Below are 18,871 nucleotides of genomic sequence, written 5' to 3'. Positions count from 1 at the left end.
GAACTGAGTGAGGCTTCCTGGAAGAGATGTGATTTTAGGAGGGCTTTGAAAATACAGAGAGTGGTGGTCTATCAGTTATTTCAGACACAAAGGGGGAGATGCCTTTATGCTAATTCCTTCTCCTGTAACATTTTCCGCTTCCCTTGCTTATGGAACAGCATTGGCGGCACACAGTTTTGGGGGGAGCAGATCTAATTCCTAGTTCTGAGTAGATGAATAGATTGGAGGGGGACAGGGGAGATGGTTGAAGGGGCCATGTTTAACGTACAGGGCTACTGAGAAAGTCACTAGGGATAGTGAAGGATAGTGACAGTAAGCACTCAAGCACTACTGATTGAGTGAGCTAGAGTAAATTATTTAATTACCTATAGGGCTTAATTGTCATATCGGTTGTCATGTCAGAGGAAAATAGCAATTACCTATAAATCTTTGGAAAAATGTTTCCCATAGTACCGTGGTTCGCAATACACCTAAATTTTCAAGGATTATACTGAATACAGATCCTGGAGTGCACCTGTATTTTCAGTTGTGTATGCAACCATATATTTTGATTCCACTATTTGTAAATACTGCAAATAGCCCTTTCCCTTATTAGCGTAGCAGCTCCTTGTAGGCAGGGAATGTGTCTTGCGTGTCTCTTTTTCAGTGAACTTTCAGTGAATACTGTTATTACAACTTCTGTTGGTACTCATCCTGACTTTAGTGCTAAATGTTCTGGTAGGACCTGAATAAATTACTTGACTGGCCTCTGACTCAATTTGTTAATGTTTCTTCAAGTAGAAGAAATGTCAAAGAGTCTAGCTTGATAATGACTTGCCTTGTGCAAATATATATATGAATGTTACTCAGGAGAAACTGGCCATAGAGACTATAATGAACACACATCTGAAAATCAGAAGAATCAGTTATGATTTTTAAAATGCTCTACATCTGAAAACTTGCTGTGGGAGTAAAGATGCATTTTAAACTTTTTTTTTTTAACCAGTTTTAGCAATTATTTCTCTCACTTTTTTTGCTAGAAGCAAAAATTCACAACACTGTAGCTCTCCAGCTGTTTGGCTTTTCCATTTGAATTTTTATCACCTCCATGTGCCATTACATAACCAGACACGTAATGGGAATCTTGCAGCCAAGGGAAAATATTTGATAGGGTCTAATGTTCAAAAATTTAAGTTTAAAAACATAAACAATCTAGGTTTTAAAGGATGGCACATCTATAAAAATGTTCAGGTATATTTTCACTTCTGTCCACTTGGCACAGCGTTTTTCCAGATTAAAATCCAGTCCTTCACTGAAGTTTAAAAAATAGAAAATAATGGAGAGGCAACTTCTCAGCTGTCAACGTAATGATCCAACACACTTTCTGGAATCAGAATCTTCCAAATGTGGGAAAAAAAAGTAAAGTTAATCATTTTCACACAACCTCTCTGTGGCGAGATTTAATTATCACTTGACATATTTCTTGGTTTAAAATGATGACAGCTTAAAAAGAGAGAGCCAGAGAGAGAGAGAGAGAGAGAGAGAGAATCAGTTTATTAGCCTGTGTCAGGCATGGTATTAAAGTAACCAGAAAATACAGATGATCCTAGACAGAGTTCTGCAGAACTTTCTGATATATCCAAAAGTATGGGCAGCTGGTCTTGGGGAAATAGAAGTGGCATCATGGTCAGTTTTCTGAGCCCTTGAAGTAGTTACTTTTTCTACACTCCTCCCAAATGCGCATTGTTAAATTTAATATGTTGTTTGACTTTTAGCTGATTTTTTAAAATCCAGAAGCAGGGATGCTAATTCATTCTGAAAGTCTAAATCTATCCTCAGTCTTCTGCAGAATTACTCACGATCACAATAATTCATTGTGAAATGTGCTCGGCAAGAAGAGAAAACTTTGTTAACTGATGAAAATGACCAACGTCGCCTTACATATTCTGTGAAAATGCCACCCTTCCAGAGAGGAAGAAGCAGAAAACGTATTTTAGTCTTGTCAATGAGGGAAAAAAAAGTGTGAATCTTCTGAAATGGAGCACAATTAAAAATAGGAAAGATTTATATCTAAACTCCATATTGACATTTCAGTAGAGATATGGTTTTCCTCTGAACAGGGTATGAATAAGGTAACTCTTTGTGAGCTCAATATGTCTCACAGACCTCTGTCAAGCCAGAGATCCTTACTATTCACTTTGAGTCTCCATCAGGCCTCCTCATCTTAAATACCAGATCAATTCACCTCCACACCCAAGCCGGCTCTCTTCACGTCTCCCAACTTCACCTCCTAAGATCTATCTTACTTTACCTTAGTTCTACTCTACCTTAACTCTTCACAACACTGCTAAAATCTGCCCTTTCCTCTCCATCCAAACTCCTACCATGCTGATCCAACCACTTATCCTGTCCCACCTTGACTACGGCATTGGCCTCCTCGCTGACCTCCCAGCTACCCGTCTCTCCCCACTCTAATCCATACTTCACTCTGCTGCACGAATCATGTCGACAGAAACGTTCAATCCATGTCTCCCCACTCCTCAAGAACCTAATAATAATAATGTTGGTATTTGTTAAGCCCTTACTATGTGCAGAGCACTGTTCTAAGCGCTGAGGTCGATACAGGGTGATCAGGTTGTCCCACATGAGGCTCACAATAGCTGTCTCCAATAGCTCCAATAGCTGTCTATCCACTTCCGCGTCAAACTCCTTACTGTAGGCTTTAAAGCACTCAATCAGCTCACCCTGTCTACCTCACCTCACCTCACCAATCTCCTACTACTGTTCAGCCTGCACATTCTGCCCCTGGTGCCAGCTTACTCAGTGTGCCCCAGTCTCATCTGTCTCGCCACCAGCCCCTTTCCCATGTCCTCCCCATAGCCTGAAACTTTTCCCCCTCCTTATATGCCAGACCACCAGTCTCCCCTCGTTCAAACCACAATTAAGGTCACATCTCCATGAGGTCTTCCCTGATTAAGCCCTCTTTCTCCAGCTCAGTCTCTCTTCTGCTTCATCTGTGCACATGGATCTGTGACCTTTGGACATTTGATATTCACCCCATCCCCAATCCCTCAGCACCCATGTACCTGATACCTAAATACCATTGATTGATATGTCATGAAGGAGGACACTGAATATCGGGAAAGCCGCGATGGATTTGAGGAGTGAGGGAAAGGAAGTTCTCGGGTGAGGGGACAGAGAGAGCAATAGGTCATTAGCAGGAGAGTTGAACTGTGGTGTCTAGAGAGCCCTGGTGTTCCTTCATCCTTGACCCATCATTCAGTAGTATTTATTGAGCACTTACTGCAAACAGAACCATGCATTAAATGACATTCTGCCCTGCTCATCATGATTCATAATAATAATAATTACAGTACTTGTTAAGCGCTTACCAAGTGCCAGGCAGTATTTAAGTGCTTGAGTAGATTCAAGTTAATCAGATTGTACACAGTCCCTGTCTCACATGAGTATCATAGTCTTAATCCCCATTTTACAGGTGAGGTAACTGAGGCACAGAGAAGTTAAGCACCTTGCCCAAAGTCACACAGCAGATAAGTGGCAGAGCAGGGATTAGAACCAAGGTCCTGCTGACTCCCAGACCTGTTCTCTGTCCACTAGGCCAGGCTGCTGCTTTCGTGCTGTCCTCTTCGTCATGTAGAGTTCTCTGAGTTGTCTAGTTCTGACTTGATCCCTCCAATATCTCGATCCTGGTGGAGCAGTGTGATTTAAGCAGCGTGGCTCAGTGGAACGAGCACGGGCTTGGGAGTCAGAGGTCATGGGTTTGAATCCCGGCTCTGCCACTTGTCAGCTGTGTGACTGTGGGCAAGTCACTTCACTTCTCTGGGCCTCAGTTACCTCATCCGTAAAATGGGGATTAAGACTGGGGGCCTCACGTGGGACAACCTGATGACCCTGTCTCTACCCCAGTGCTTAGAACAGTGCTCTGCACATAGTAAGGGCTTAACGAATACCAACATTACTATTATTATTTAATGATCTGAGTGGATTCTAATTTAGGCTCTGCCCTCATTTTCACTGCTTCTCTGATTGGAATTGTCTTCCCATGAACCCCTGAGAAAAGTGGGAATGGCTCTCCCATTAATTCTCCCAATGGGCAGTCAGCAGAACCTCCTCAGTCGCAGCTGGATTGGCCACCAGGCTCAGACTCCAGTCACAGTTCATTCATCCATTCAGTCAAATTTACTAGGCACTAACTGTGTGTAGAGCACTGTACTAAGCGCTTGAGAAAGTCCATTACAGCAATAAAGAGTGACAATCCCCACCCACAATAAGCTCACAGTTCTGCAGGGGTAGAGATGAAACCATATTAACAAACCCCAAAACCTCCTTTGGGAGCAAGAGAGTCCCAGGGATGGGGCCCGGTGGTCTGGGTCTTGGTGTTCTGGGATAGGAGTCGAAGTCCTACTTGCTGAGCATCACTAGACATTTGCCTGGGGTGTCTCTTGCCGTTCACAACCTCAGCGGCTCCTTTTGGTGAACCCGTGTGTGTAATGTCTCTGAAGCTTCCCAAAGGGAGGCACTGAAGTCACTGATGAACTCTTTATTCTTTCCAAGCCTCAATCTTCTCATCAGTAAAATGGGGAAATGGTATTGTACCCTCTCCCATTCACGTCAGGAGTAGTAGTGAAGAGTAAGTGTTTTCCATAAGTGTGTGGCGAGAAATTGGCATCTATAGTGCTAGGGAATCCCTGTCCGGCAGTGGTTGAGGGCTAGGAGTGATCACTAGAACTAAGAAGGTCTAATTTCTCATCTGGCCTATTGAATTGCACCAGTAGAGTCGTTCAAATTGAAGATGCAGTGGTTATGCTGACTCTCTTTGAGAGACTCTCTTGAGACTCCGCCATCACTATGATCTGCTCTGTTCAGTGTCCCAGGGAGAGGAGCTGCTCAGTAAGCGCTTAGTAATTACTGTTGTTGGTGATGCTTTGCCACTCCCTGCCTCACCACAGTGCCACCTGCCTCCGTCACCATCCCTAGCTGGGGGCAGAGGGAGCTGGTCTTGAGTGCGGCCATAGAGACCGACTTACGGTTGTCATAGTGTCTCCATCGCCTTACCGATCATCTGCCGTTAGGCTACGGAATCTTCCGCCTTCCAGTTCACCTACCGAGGAAGCCAGTGATTTCTCCCTCTAGTAAGCCTCAGGATATCCCCAACCCCTCTCCTCTCGCCACAGAGAAGGAGTCGTGGGGGACACCCCCCCACCCCTTCATCCCTTCCCCTCCCCCATGCCTGCCTCAATAAAGCGTGCGACTCTGCGGTTAGGGCTTCTCCTGCTCTCCAGAACCCAGCAGGTACAGGACGTGGTGCAGTACTGCCGTCTTCGAGCCCCAGCAAGGAGACGGCAGAAAAGGACCAGGTGTAGGGAAGATTTTCCGCCTAATAATAGTCTGTATTTCCTCATCGGTGCTGATTCATTTGGTCTAGAGCTCAATCTAGACACTAACAGTACACAATTCCCAAGTTACCGTCCTCGTTGTGTGATGGTGCTTTTTTGACATTGTTAAGCAGGAGGAATGGGTTTCTGTTCTTGAAGCATTTTTCTCATTAGGCTGAACCTGCTCAGGGCAAACCTAATATTTAAGCAGCAACCTTAGGGGGCACCTCATTGTCCGGGCTGGCCCAATGCCTTGGATGCCCGCTCCGCTGGCTCTGCCACCAAACCGCCGCCAGCGATCCTGATGATCGTAGCCTGCCTGACTGACAGATCGCGTTTCCGATTTGGCCCATCCCCATCCCGCCCTGCTCATCTGCTCTGCTGCCAACCTGGGTAGTCTTCGGGCCTGGAAGGGGCAGGGTGAGACAGGGACTTGGAGTCTGGGCAGCAGTCGGCATTCAGGTGGCTGCTGGGTCCACTGGGGACGAATCACACGTCCTCTGTCTCTGGTTAAAATGTCCGGTCGTTATCACTTTTATCAACCGGCTTCCAACTCTTTGCTAATTTGGGCCAGAGAACACTGGTTTGAGAACCCTGCTTCTGCTCGCTGATTTGGCCCCAGGCATCCTCGGTCCGAGGCGGATGGACCGAGCCAGCCCCACAGGTGAGTAAGAGACACGGTTGTCCACGCTCGACGTTGGCTGACGTAATCATGCGTGCAAAAGGGCAGAACAGCTGCATTGCTCCTTCGTGGCGTCTATGGTTTTCAAATTATTATTCATAATAATTGTGGAATTAATTACACCAGGCACTGTACTAAGCACTGGGGTAGCTAAAAGAGAAGGTCCCACACAGAGCTCACAGTCTGAGGAGGGAGAACAATAATTGAATCCCCATTTCGTAGATGAAGGAACTGACACACAGAACTGAAGTGACTTGCCCAAGGTCACACATCAGGTAAGTGACGGAGCCCGATTTAGAACCCGGGTCCTCTGACTCCCAGGCCTGAGCTCTTTCCATGTGTGACCATTTCTAAATACAACCAGTTTATGGATGCTCTAACCTCACAGTTTCAATCTGTGACACAGTTACGTGATGTAGCAGTGGAAGAGTCTGTTACACTACAAGACTCGTGTTTGCTCGAATGTGCTTTCTGATTTCCCCGGGATGGATATTCAGATGGAAAATGTCCTCGAAGGGATTAGGTGCCGATGTGAATTAGTAGCAGGACCCTGAGCCAGCTCCAGACACTAGTCACAGGGCCCCAAAGAAGGTTTAACATTCTTGTATTACGACACTCGCTACTTAAATACTTATATATTTTGTATTTTTGTTGACGTGCAAATCTGTTTCATCCCGATTTATCCATATACCTTCTTGTGCTTTCCCCGTTCCTTCCTCCTGCTCTAACTATTGGTGAATCGTCTTTGTCCATCTTCCCAATTAGAATGTAAGCTAGTTGAGGCCCAGTTGTAATTCCTCGGGTAGCTCTGTCCGCCTGGTCAGTGCTTCCAATTGATTGACAGACCGAACAGGTGATTCTGAGCCACTCTCTCTCCCTCCTCCCCCACCCCAACCCCCACCACCCACTTCATCTCCCAATCCCCACCAGCCCGCCCCTAGGATAAGGGAAGTCATTAAAGCTTTTCTTGGAAGAGAAGGGGAGTGCTGTTGGAGTGGCTTTGATTCAGCCACCTCTGAAGCAACTTTCCATCTTTTCTTTGATCTTCACTCTGATATAAAGCAGATTGCCGGAGCCATCGGAGAAGATGCTATAATAAAGAAGCCAAGGTAGCCTGCATTCAGCCTTTAAGGCTGCCTAAGTAATCCCTGCCAAACTGTTCTCAGGAGACAGAAAATGTGTGTGTGTGTTGTGTTGCGTGTGTTTGTGTGTGTGTGTGTGTCTAATTACGGATCCTATGCCTTAGAAATGTATTTATGGTTCAAGCTGTTAAATCTTCCATTGTTTAACCTATTTTCTGGGATTCTTGCTTGAACTATAAATATTCATTCTAGGCAACATATTTGCAAGTTTGCAAACAAGTTTCCAACTCAATAATTAATTGTGCATTCTTATAAGTTATGTCTTTTAAATGGTTCAGTTGCTTTTAGTGTTTAAAAAGATTTTTCATATATATTGTCAAGTAATTACTTTTCAGAGAAATTTCTTGTGGATTTTTTATTACGGTCTGAAGATACATTTAGTGTACTCAATAGATCAGCACAGCTCTGATTCATACACTTTTGTCCATCGGGCAAATTAAAAAAATGGATTTTTAAAGCACCCACTGAATAAAGATGTGCATTTCCAGGCGATCCGTCTGCTTCTCCGTAGCCAGTCAGGGCTCCTAGAAAAATAATATAGATTACTTAGGACTACGGTCCCTCTCCCATCCCTGCTCCTCTCCTCCTTCTTCTTTCCCTCTCCCCTCCCATAAAAGGAATATGATTTAACATTTAATAAAAGAGGTGATCTCTGTACGAGACGGAGCCTCAGGGATGGCTAACTTTTAATCTTGACTATGATGTTCCCTGTAGCTTTGAGCAAATCATTAACTCCCTCTGGTGTCTCTTTTCAAATCTGTGAAATTTGGATGCTGTACTTACTTATTGAACCAGTGCTCCGAGAATAAATGCTTTCAGGTTAGTAAGTATTGTTTTAATAAAATCATCTTAATTCTTTCTTTGGTATATTATCTTCCTTATTGTTTCTTCCATTCCTTGGTGCCTACATAACTGTAGGCTATTTGGTTCCCATTATTTCCTTATTACCCTTTTCATGAAACTCTCTGCCTCTTTTCCCCTCCTCTCTCTCCTTCGCCTCCCCTCAAGCTTCATTAGCAGAAAGCTATTTGTCGGCAGATTTCACCTTCCCCACCACCAAGTCGGTGAACCTGCAAGTGTCATTTCGAGGCTTCTCGTTTGCTTTCAGAACATCCAACTCTTGTTGGCGTCTCTGTGATTGAGGGTCTGATTACTGAGGAAACTGCAGATCCTCAGAAACAGAGGGATTGGGACGTGAGCAGGTGCCTGCCCCGTACAGAGGATGGGAAACCAAACCCAGCCGGCGCATTGGGGTGAGAGGAGAAAAATAGCTCACCTTGCCTATGTCACATCTGCTTATAGTTTAACGTGTACAGCGAGGCAAAGAGCGGGGCTGTCTGTGCTTCTCCATTTGCCCAAATGCCTTATCCTGTCCAATGCAAAGAAATTCCAAGTTGGTCAGATGAGCTAGGAACAGCCCCATATGATCCTGGATTACACGTCGGTCGACGAATGTTAGTATTTGTTAAGCGCTTACTATGTGCCGAGCACTGTTCTAAGCGCTGGGGTAGACATAGGGGAATCAGGTTGTCCCACGTGGGGCTCACAGACTTAATCCCCATTTTACAGATGAGGGAACTGAGGCACAGAGAAGTTAAGTGACTTGCCCACAGTCACACAGCCGACAAGTGGCAGAGCTGGGATTCGAACTCATGAGCCCTGACTCCAAAGCCCGTGCTCTTTCCACTGAGCCACGCTGACGAAGAAGGAAGTCTTGGGCTTCATCTGCATCCTACGGGCAGGGAATGTCTACCAACTCTGTTGTATTCTCCTCAGTGTGTAGTATAATGCTCTGCACACAGTAAGTGCTCAATAGGTCCCACTGATTGATGGACTGGAGTGTTTAATATTTGTCTTTAAAGAGATCCCGGCTGGCCTAGTGTGAAGAGCCTGGGACTGGGAGTTAGGAGACCTGGGTTCTTACCCTGGGTCTGCTGACGGTTTTGCCTTGGACAAGTCACTTATTGTCAGACTGTACTCTCCTAAGCGTTCTAATGCCGACTCCACCACTTATCAGCTGTGTGACTTTGGGCAAATCACTTAACTTCTCTATGCCTCAGTTACCTCACCTGTAAAATGGGGATTAAGACTGTGAACCCCATGGGGGACCACCTCATTACCCTGTATCTACCCAGTGCTTAGAACAGTGCTTGGCACAGAGTAAGAGCTTAACAAATATCGTCATCATCATTATTATTAAATCACCTGTGAGGTAGCAGAATTTGGGAATGTTCAACCTGTGCCCATCTGGATATAACATGCTAGAGGTTGGGCTCGGAAGTCAAAAGGTGGTGGATTCTGATCCCGGGTCCGCCACTTAGCCGTGTGACCTTGGGCAAGTCACTTCACTTCTCTGTGCCTCGGTTTCCTCATCTGTAAAATGGGGATTAATACTGTGAGCCCCGTGTGGGACAAAGACTGTGTCCAACCTGATTTGCTTGCATCCACCCCAGCATTTAGTACGGTATCTACCACACAATAAGCACTCAGCAAAAACCAGAATCATTATGATTATTATTAAGGCTCAGGAGAAGTGGTTGTGTGCATGCATGCATGGAAGAATGCGTGCAGGCAAGCGGTGTCGGAAGAATCAGTGATTGTGTGCATGCATGTAGTGTCCAAAGAATCAGCTGCGTGCATGCTCATAGTGTTAGACATGAAGAGTATGTGTTATAACACCAGTCTCATTTTTGCGAGAGTGTAACCCTCGTGTTCTAGGAGCATTGGGTATATTTATTTTTAAAGGTGAAGTGGGAGTAGGAAAGAGAACCCGGGAACCTTTGCTTTTATACAGTGGTTTGCAAGCATTAAGTTCTCAATGATGATAATAATGATAATTATGGTATTTGTTAAGCGCTTACTATGTGCAGAGCACTGTTCTAAGCGCTGGGGTAGAAACAGGATAATCAGATTGTCCCACTTGGGGCTCACATTTTTAATTTCCATTTTTGCAGATGAGGTAACTGAGGCACAGAGAAGTTAAATGACTTGCCCAAGGTCACACAGCAGACAAGTGGAGGATCCGGGATTAGAACCCGTGACCTCTGACTCCCAAGCCCAGGCTCTTTCCACTAAGCCACGCTGCTTTGATCGATCGATTCTCTTCAACCCCCTTCCAGTTTGGTTACGACCTTTGGTTCGGAAGAAGGCCCGATTCCCTCTCCGGGGAGAGCTTGCGTGGCACTGGAGCTCGTGCTAGGCCAGTCTCTGCCAAAGTTGGAGCCGGCCCATCCTGCAGAATTGCGGCTTAGGCGGGGCCGTCTCTTCCCTCCATTGGTTCATCCTGCTCTCCCTCTCAAAAGAGAGTTTAAGACCCCAGGCTGATCTCTTCGATAGGAGGGTGGTGCCCGTGTAGGCCATCGCAAGCTTTAAAGCACTCAATCACTTTGCAACCCTCTACTACAACGCAGCCCACACACCTCGCTCCTCTAGTGCTTAACCTTCTCCCTGTACCTCCGTCTCGTCTATCTCACCGCCGACCTCTTGCCCACATTTTACCTCTGGCCTAGAACACCCTCCCTCCTCATATCAGACAGATGATTGCTCTATCCCACTTCAAAGCCTTGTTGAAGGCGCATCTCCTCCAAGAAGCCTTCCCTGACTAAGCCCTCCTCTACTCTTCTCTCATTCCCTTCTGCATCATCCTGACTTGCTTCCTTCATTCATCCTCCCTCCCGTTCCCACAGCACATATGTATATACCTATATTTTATTTATTTTATGAATGTCTGTCTCCCCCTCTAGACTGTGAGCTCATTGTGGGCAGGGAATGTCTGTTGTATTGCACTCTCCCAGGGTGTTTAGTGACTGACTGTGGATTCTCATGAGACTGTGGCCTCTGGGGACCCCTAAGCTTGTTCTAGCCAAGAGGGCAACTCTGAGTGAGAGGCCCGGACAGGGAAAGCCAGGCAGAAGCTGGTGAACCTGACCCACTTGGATTCCATTTGTCAGCTGGCCCTCTCATTCCTCTAGACTCCTTGTGGGCAGGGCTTGTCTCTCTTGATTGCTGCGTCGTACTTTCCCGAGCATTTAGTACAGTGCTCTGCACCCAGTATGCGCTCTATAAATACAATTGAATTCGGCTCTCCATCCGGATGACTCCGAGAGACCTATCTACCTGTACCTTTGGCAAGAGACAGTATATTACCTGGGCAAAGATCAGGTTGGTGGGAGAAGGCTGTAGGATATATGTATACATAAATAAATGCCTTTATTATATTCATGTCTGTCTTCCCCTGTAGGCTGTAAACTCACTGCAGGGAGGGAATGTGTCTACCAACTCTGTACTGCACTCTCTCAAGCGCTTAGTACAGTACACACAGTAAGTGCTCAGTTAATAACTCTGGTGATGATATAAGGCTGGGTGCAGCGTGGTAACTGCGTACACATAATATATACAGATCATTCCCTTCCCTCGTTTTACTTCCCAAACTGACCTGTTCTTCAAACGGTAGCCCTCACCTACGTTTAGTTTTCTGATGGTAAAGGAGCATAGAATCACGGATTACTTAAGCCTTACACGTGGCATTCAGAAGAACTTCAACCTGGAAATGAATTTCCATCTCAATCACTGGGTGGTGAGACAAGCTCAAGAGATCTGATGACTTTTCTTTACCCCAGTGTTGGGTCTCGGTGAGCTGAGATTTACCAAACAGAAATGGATACTCTTCTTGCTGATTTCCCCTATCTTTTTTGTTTTGATGGTACTTGTTAAGCATTTACTATGTGCCAGACACTCTACTAAGCGCTGGGACAGACATAAGAAAATCAGGCTGTATAGAGTCCCTGCTCAACCTTAATCCCCATTTTATAGGTAAGGAAATGAGGCTAGGTAAGGAAACGAGGCATGGACTTGCATAGCAGACAAGTAAGTGGCAGACCTGGGATGATGATGATAATTATGGTATTTGTTAAGCGCTTACTTTGTGCTAAGCATTCTTCTAAGTGCTGGGGTAGATACAGGGTAAACAGGCTGTCCCATGAGGGACTCACAGACTTAATCCCCATTTTACAGATGAGGTAGCAGGCACAGAGAAGTTAAGCGGCTTACCCAAGTTCACACAGCAGACAAGAGGCAGAGCCGGGATTAGAACACAAGTCCTCTGACTCCCGAGCCCGTGCTCTTTCCACTAAGTCACGCAGTTTCTCAGGATGAGAACCTAGGTCTTCTGACTCCCAGTCCCATGCTCTTTCCCCTAAATTATGCTGCCATGCCATGCTGCTTTCCCTTTCCTGCGCCGATGTTTCTCTCCCAAGGGAACTCAGAGACCTTTAGCCTTCTTTCTAACATCACCCTTCTTAAAGCTGACAGACTTGCTCTGGAAACTAGTCCTTTCAGACTTGTAGAATGTAAGCCCCTCCTACCGATTCTGTTGTATCATACTCTCCCAGGCACTAAATGCAGTGCTTGTAAACAGTAAGCGCTCCAAAAAACCCGATTGATTGATTGCTTACTAGTTAGAGAGATTGTTCTGCTTCTGCCTGCCTAGGCTGAGGAAGGTTTAGTACCCCAAAGAGGAAAACCTCAGTTCCAGCCCTGTTAGCTTCCAATGTGCTTAGTACAGTGCTCTGCCCATACTAAACATTTTTTTAAATTTTAAACAAATACAATTTATTCCAACCCTTTTCTAATTAGCAGTGACAAAGGGTGGTGGGGGCCTTCCATATGAATGCACTTCTGTATATAGCTGTTATTAATAATAATACTTGTCTACCCCCTTGGATTGGTAGCTCCTTATGGGCAGGGGCTGTGTTAACTCTGTTGCTTTGTACTCTCCCAAGCACTTAGTACAGCGCTCTGCATATAGTAAGCGCTTTAATAAATACCACTGTTCATTAGATGAATTAGTTGCATTTCATTCTGGAAGTATTCATCTCCATCATCTTGAGGGCAGGAAACCTGTGTCCTGCTACAGCTGTATTCTCCCAAGTGGTTAGTACAATGCTTAGCAATCAGTAGGGAACCTAAAAAGTGTTGATTGAAGAATCTTGATCACCCAAGAGAACCTTGTGTTAACTCTGTCTTGTCTCTCTGGATTCCCTCCGTTCCAGAATGTCTCCACTTTTATATTCACAATTTCCATATTTTGCAAACGCCTTGGTTTATCTATCCTCTATTGTGTCCTGATGACTACAGGGTTACGTGCCCCGTGTTTTGGGGGCAGTGAGCCGCTACCTACTACTTTCTCTTCTGCCCATGGCCCCTTCTGACTTGCCCAAGCTTTGAGCTCTTTAGCTTGACTGATAGCAAATGCCCTTGTTCAGCTTGTGCCAAATATTGGCCACGACTCCACGACTAGTCTCCAGAAATTCACAAAATAGCTAGATCTTCTAGATTTGAAGAAAGGAAATGGCTTTTAAAAATGTGCAAACCCTCAGTGCTTTGAGAACCTGTTGCCTTTGGGGACTGTTGTGGTTATTTAACAGCTATGTGTGTCCGCGATGCTTTCAGCTTGGTCAATAATACTCTGCTGTGTTTGTGATTGAGCTATTTTTAAATAAGCTGGGTATTCATAGCTCAGTCACAAGAGCATTCATCTCCATCAGTAGTTTGGAGTCAATTTCTCTAAGTGAGAATAAAATACCACTGTGTTGAACATAGCTAGAAGCTTGGCAAATTTTTGATTCTCTGGTTTCAGCAGACACCAATTAGGCAGAGTACCAAAATATGTTCTGCCATTTGCAAGGAGGAGGAAGGTGTTTGCAGACAGAATCATAATAAAGGATCATTTTTTATCTTTCCCCGAAATCGCTTGTGTTGTCTAAAGGGGAATAAAGCCCAAAAGGGGATAGGGAAAATGTTACGACTGAGAACCAACATTAGTCTTTTGACAGTAACCTTTTAGATGAGATGATTTTCCAGGAGATAATAGTACATGCTATTAAATATATGAACATTAGAAGAAGCAAAAGACCTAGTTCCTGCCTATAGCAGTTTCAGCCTAATGGGGAAGACAAGCAGGTATATGGACTCATGTATAATAGTTGGGAGGGTGAGCATGTTTATTAGAAGTAAACAAGTAGATAAATGAAGAACAAATGGAGAGATGGATGCATAAGGCTGCCAAGGAGACTGAGGATGACCTGGCCAAAATGGAAGGGCGGCGATTAATCAGCTTTGACCCAGGCAGGTTGGAAATAGAATTGCCATCTTTGGTGTCTATAGGAAAGTTTGTCTTTATTTGATGCATTCAGTTGTGCTATAACATGTTTTTCTATTAACTGATTTAGATAGAGCATGATGGGAGAATTAGGGAACATCCCTCCACAGCATGAGCGGATTATAGGTGATTTAAAATTAGCTATCAATCCCAGGCAATTGATGCTCGTTAGAGGCAGACACTATGGTGAATAGAGCACAGGTCCGGGAGTCAGAAGATCATGGGTTCTAATTCCGGCTCTGCCACCTTGGGCCAGTCACTTCACTTCTCTGTGCCTCAGTTACCTCATCTGTAAATTGGGAATGGAGACTGTGAGCCCCATGAGGGGCAGGGACTGTGTCCAGCCCTATTTGCTTGTATCCACTCCAGTGCTTAGTACAGTTCCTGGCATAGAGTAAGAGCTTAACAACTATAATAATCATCATAATAATTATTATTAATAAGGCCAAGGGCATATTAGGAAAGAGTACAAATGTGCACGGGTGACATCTGCGGCCTTGAAGTGAAGCAGCCAGCTTTTCATGTTGTATTCGGGTTTGCAGGGGCAGATCACGCTGTTTTTATAATGGCAGAGCTCTGCCTTCTGTTCTGTTTCCTATCCCCTTCCTGATGACATCCAGTGTCTTTTTCGTCTCTTTGGCCGTGGCTGCGTTTTGGACCAAGAAGTGCATTAGAGGCTGTTTTGCAGTATATGCTTTATTAGGGAGCAATGGATGCTCTTCTCTGAGAACATGTGTTGCTGCGAAGGCTAGAAGAAGTTTTAAAAAGTGGAAGAACTGCCATTTATAAATCAAGTGAAGTGACGTTGAATGTGTCAGCAACACTAATTAAAAGACGTATCAGTGACAGTGTTGTGAAAGCAATCATTTTTCATTCAGATTGGCATATTGATGTCTCTCCCCCTGTAAACGGTAAGCTCGTTATGGGCAGGGACTGCGTCTGCTAATTCTGTTGTGGTCTACCAAGTGCTTAGTACAGTGCTCTGCACGTAGATAGCACTCAATAAATAAGATTGATAGGTATAGCAGGGGCTTGGGTCACTCTGAGCTGTCATGGAATCAGTGAGAAGACATCTGAAATTGATCGGAAGCTCAAAGTCAAAAACTGGGAAAACTTGGTTGCAGCTCGTGCTAGGTGTTTTTGAATCCTACCGTGTTTTTCTGAAAACGGTTTATAAAAATAATAATGGCATTAAAGTATTTATTGTGCCTAAGCACTCAGATGAGGGTAGGAGTGGATACAGGATTATCAAATCAGACACAGTCCCTGCTCCACATGGGTTGTATAATCTAATTGGTAGTTCCAGGTGGGACAGGGACTGAGTCCACCCTGATTTATCTCGGATCTACCCCAGAGCTCAGTGTAGTGCTCGACACATAGGATTTAATAAATGCTACAGGTATTATTATTCTTCAACTGTTGGAACTTCCAATCTAAAGTCCGCCTTGGTACTATATTTGATGGGATGACCAGATGCTCTTCTTTGTGATTGGGAGGATGTTGGGAGGGTTACAATTCTCCCACCCCACACCAAATCAATCTCTCTTCACAAATCTGTTGGATGCTGTTAGACACCAGGAGAGGAACCTCACCATCTAGCTCCAAACTGGAGCTAACTTTAGGCAGGCTAATCTAGTTCCAAACTGGAGCTAACTTCAGGCAGGCCCACCCATTCACGGACCGGCATTTTTGAGATTCTTCAAATCTCCATCCCCTCAGCCTGCACCTCCAGCGGACCCTGCCCCGAAACGGGAAGGGAGGAGTCTGTGGTTCACACAAGCAAGGCTTCACTGCCAGATGGAGTCTGCCAGCAGACGGCACAGACCACCTGTCCCTGTCCACTGCCCCTCTGGAGTATGTTGGCCCGGTTTTGTTGAGACATGGTATGCTAGTGCTGATGAGGTCCCAGCTGGCTCACATTAGTCACCTGGCCTTCTGAGGCTGATGGGTTGCTACGGTGAGGGCCTGGGGCCCTTTGCCTCTTAGCCGGGCCGCTCAGGTGGTTGTTATTGTTATGATATTTTGTTAACCACTTACTATGTGCCAAACACTGCTTTAAGTGCTGGGGTGGATAGACGGTAATCAGGTTGGATATGGTCCCTGACCCACATGGTGCTCTCAGTCTTAATCCCCATTTTGCAGATGAGGTAACCAAGGCACAGAGACGTTAACTGATTTGCCTCTGGTCACACAGCAGACAGGTGGTGGGCCTGGGATTAGAACTCAGGTCCTCTGACTTCCAAGCCTGTGCTCTTGCCGCTAGGCCACGCTGCTTCTCAGGTGGGCTACTCGCCACAATGGCTAGGCCAGCACACAGGCAGAAGCGGCTCTCTCTGATAGGTGCTTTAACTCTCTTTGCTCCCATCACCATCGCTGTACTCCTTGTCCTGGGAATCGATATGCTGTGGTTTCCTTGAGGAGCTAGGCCGAGCCGGGCCCGAACCCAACTGAGGAAGTGGGAAAATGGCTAAGTTCTTGAGAACTGCCCAGTCAAATGTGGATGGTGGCAGTGTCAATCCTTAAATGATGTTCGGTGGTCACCTACTCTGGGCAAAGCATAGTGATAAGTGCTTGGGAGAGTTTGCCAGATGCCAAAGGGGCTGGGAGTCCCTTAAAGACTTACATCCCAATGAGGGAGGCTAGAAGACAAAATGATTTTCAAGCAGTGGGAACAGCAGAAAGAAACGGGATGCACAAGTAGTAGCCAGGATATATAAGGATGAATTAGATGAATAAGTAATTGAAAAATAGGTAATTGCTATAATAGTGGCATTTGTTAAGCACTGGGGTAGATACAAGATCATCAGATGGGATAAGTGACTTACCCAAGTTCAGACCTCAGGCAAGTGGAAGAGTTAGGTTTGGAATTCAGTACCTCTGTCTCCCAGGCCACTCTTTCTTCTACTAGGCCACACTGCTTAGGAATGAGTTGTTGCCTTATGCTGTCGTGTCATCTGCAACCCATAGCGTCTCTTCCAGAACGCCCCAGCTCCCTCTGCAGTCGGTCTTGCCTGAAGGGGCAGTTCAGGCTCCAGATTTTCATAGTTATGCAAAACTTTTCTTTAAGGCAATGGAGAAATACCACTTTCTTGTGCCTCTTCCACACAGTTAATGAAGACGCCACATGAACTATCACTAAGCAGTGAGGCTTAGTGGCAAGAGCACGGGCTTGGGAGTCAGAGGTCGTGGGTTCCAATGCCGGCTCCACCATTTGTCAGCTGTGTGACTTTGGGCGAGTCACTTAATTTCTCTGTGCCTCGGTTACATCATCTGTAGAGTAGGGATTGAGACTGAGCCCCACGTGGTACAACCTGATTACCTTGTGTCTGCTCCAGCGCTTAGAACAGTGCTTGGCACATAGTAAGCGTTTAACAAATATTATTATTATTATTCTGGGAATTTATCCATAGAGCTTTCTTGGTACAACTACGGAAGTGGTTTACCATTGCCTTCTTCCACATAGTGAACTTGAGTCTCTGTTCCCGAGTCTCTCTCCCATGCTGCTACTGCCCAGCACAGGTGAGTTTTGACTTGTAGCAGATTGCCTTCCACTTGCTAGCCACTGCCCGAGCTAGGAATGGAATGGGTATGCTCCCAGTCTCTCTCCCATAGCCAAGACTGGTAGGAGCACTGGAAACTCTCTAGGTGCAATTCTGAGAGGGAGGGATGAGTACAAATCCTTAAATATTAAGGGTAGTTATAGGGTTAGGGTGACTTACAGTGTTGGCAATTAATCAGGGTAGTCTTCCTGGAGGAGGAGGGTTTTTTTAGAGCTTAGGCTTGGGTCCAAATAGTATAGCTGTCCAAACTACCACTCTATACGATCAGTGATTCCACTGTCTTCAAGAGATCTAGAATTCCAGGCTGTCCGCTGCTTTAAAACATTAAGATGTTACAGGTGCTTTTTTCTTTGAGGCTTGTAATGCGTTTTCGGTGTTTCCTCTCCCGAAAGTTTATAAAGACAGATACTGAGATTAGTTGGAGCCAAAAGGAAGAGGGCAGCAGGAAGGTTGTTCCTTTGAAGTTAAATTCAATTCAGAAATCTAATCACCACAAATAGAACATGCTTTTTCAACATCACCAATGCTGGGGTTAGGACATTCCTTTTGTTACTTGGATAATGAAATGGACACTGTTGAAAAGCAGAAATACTTCTGAAGAACATGTTGGAAAAATAATCACCTTTAACTCAAGAAACAGAGGGGACTGCAGTACGTGAACACACAGAAGACCGTCTGGTGTTTGGCCGGTCTGTTGCCCTGTCCGGCCCTGATAAGAAAAGGGACACTTTTATGTCTGGGATTTTGCTCTGGCCACAGACTTCTAGGACTCAGAATTTGCCCCTGGGGGGTGAGTGCAGAGGTTCCTGAGCAAGTGAGGGGTTCAGAGATACCCGTGAATCAGTCAATCAATCAATCAATCGTCTTTATCGAGTGCTTACTGTGTGCCTACTGGTGTCCTGAGCACTTGGGAAACTACAGTATAACAGAGTTCTTCTACACATTCTCTACCT

General features: G+C 45.4%; 1 protein-coding gene and 1 non-coding gene across 3 annotated transcripts in view; both read left to right on the top strand.

Annotated features, from left to right (window-relative positions):
- FSTL4 (follistatin like 4) overlaps positions 1–18,871 on the top strand; it is a 661,388-nt gene that overhangs the window by 86,250 nt on the left and 556,267 nt on the right. The window lies entirely within an intron of this gene.
- Positions 7,035–7,090, top strand: MIR7422B (microRNA mir-7422b). The gene has a single exon (NR_127426.1). It is a non-coding gene; the product is annotated as a microRNA mir-7422b (primary transcript).

Source organism: Ornithorhynchus anatinus, chromosome X1 (assembly GCF_004115215.2).
Source record: "Ornithorhynchus anatinus isolate Pmale09 chromosome X1, mOrnAna1.pri.v4, whole genome shotgun sequence".
NCBI lineage: Eukaryota > Metazoa > Chordata > Mammalia > Monotremata > Ornithorhynchidae > Ornithorhynchus > Ornithorhynchus anatinus.
The sequence above is the reverse complement of the archived record's forward strand: the minus strand, read 5'-3'. Positions and strand labels throughout refer to the sequence as shown.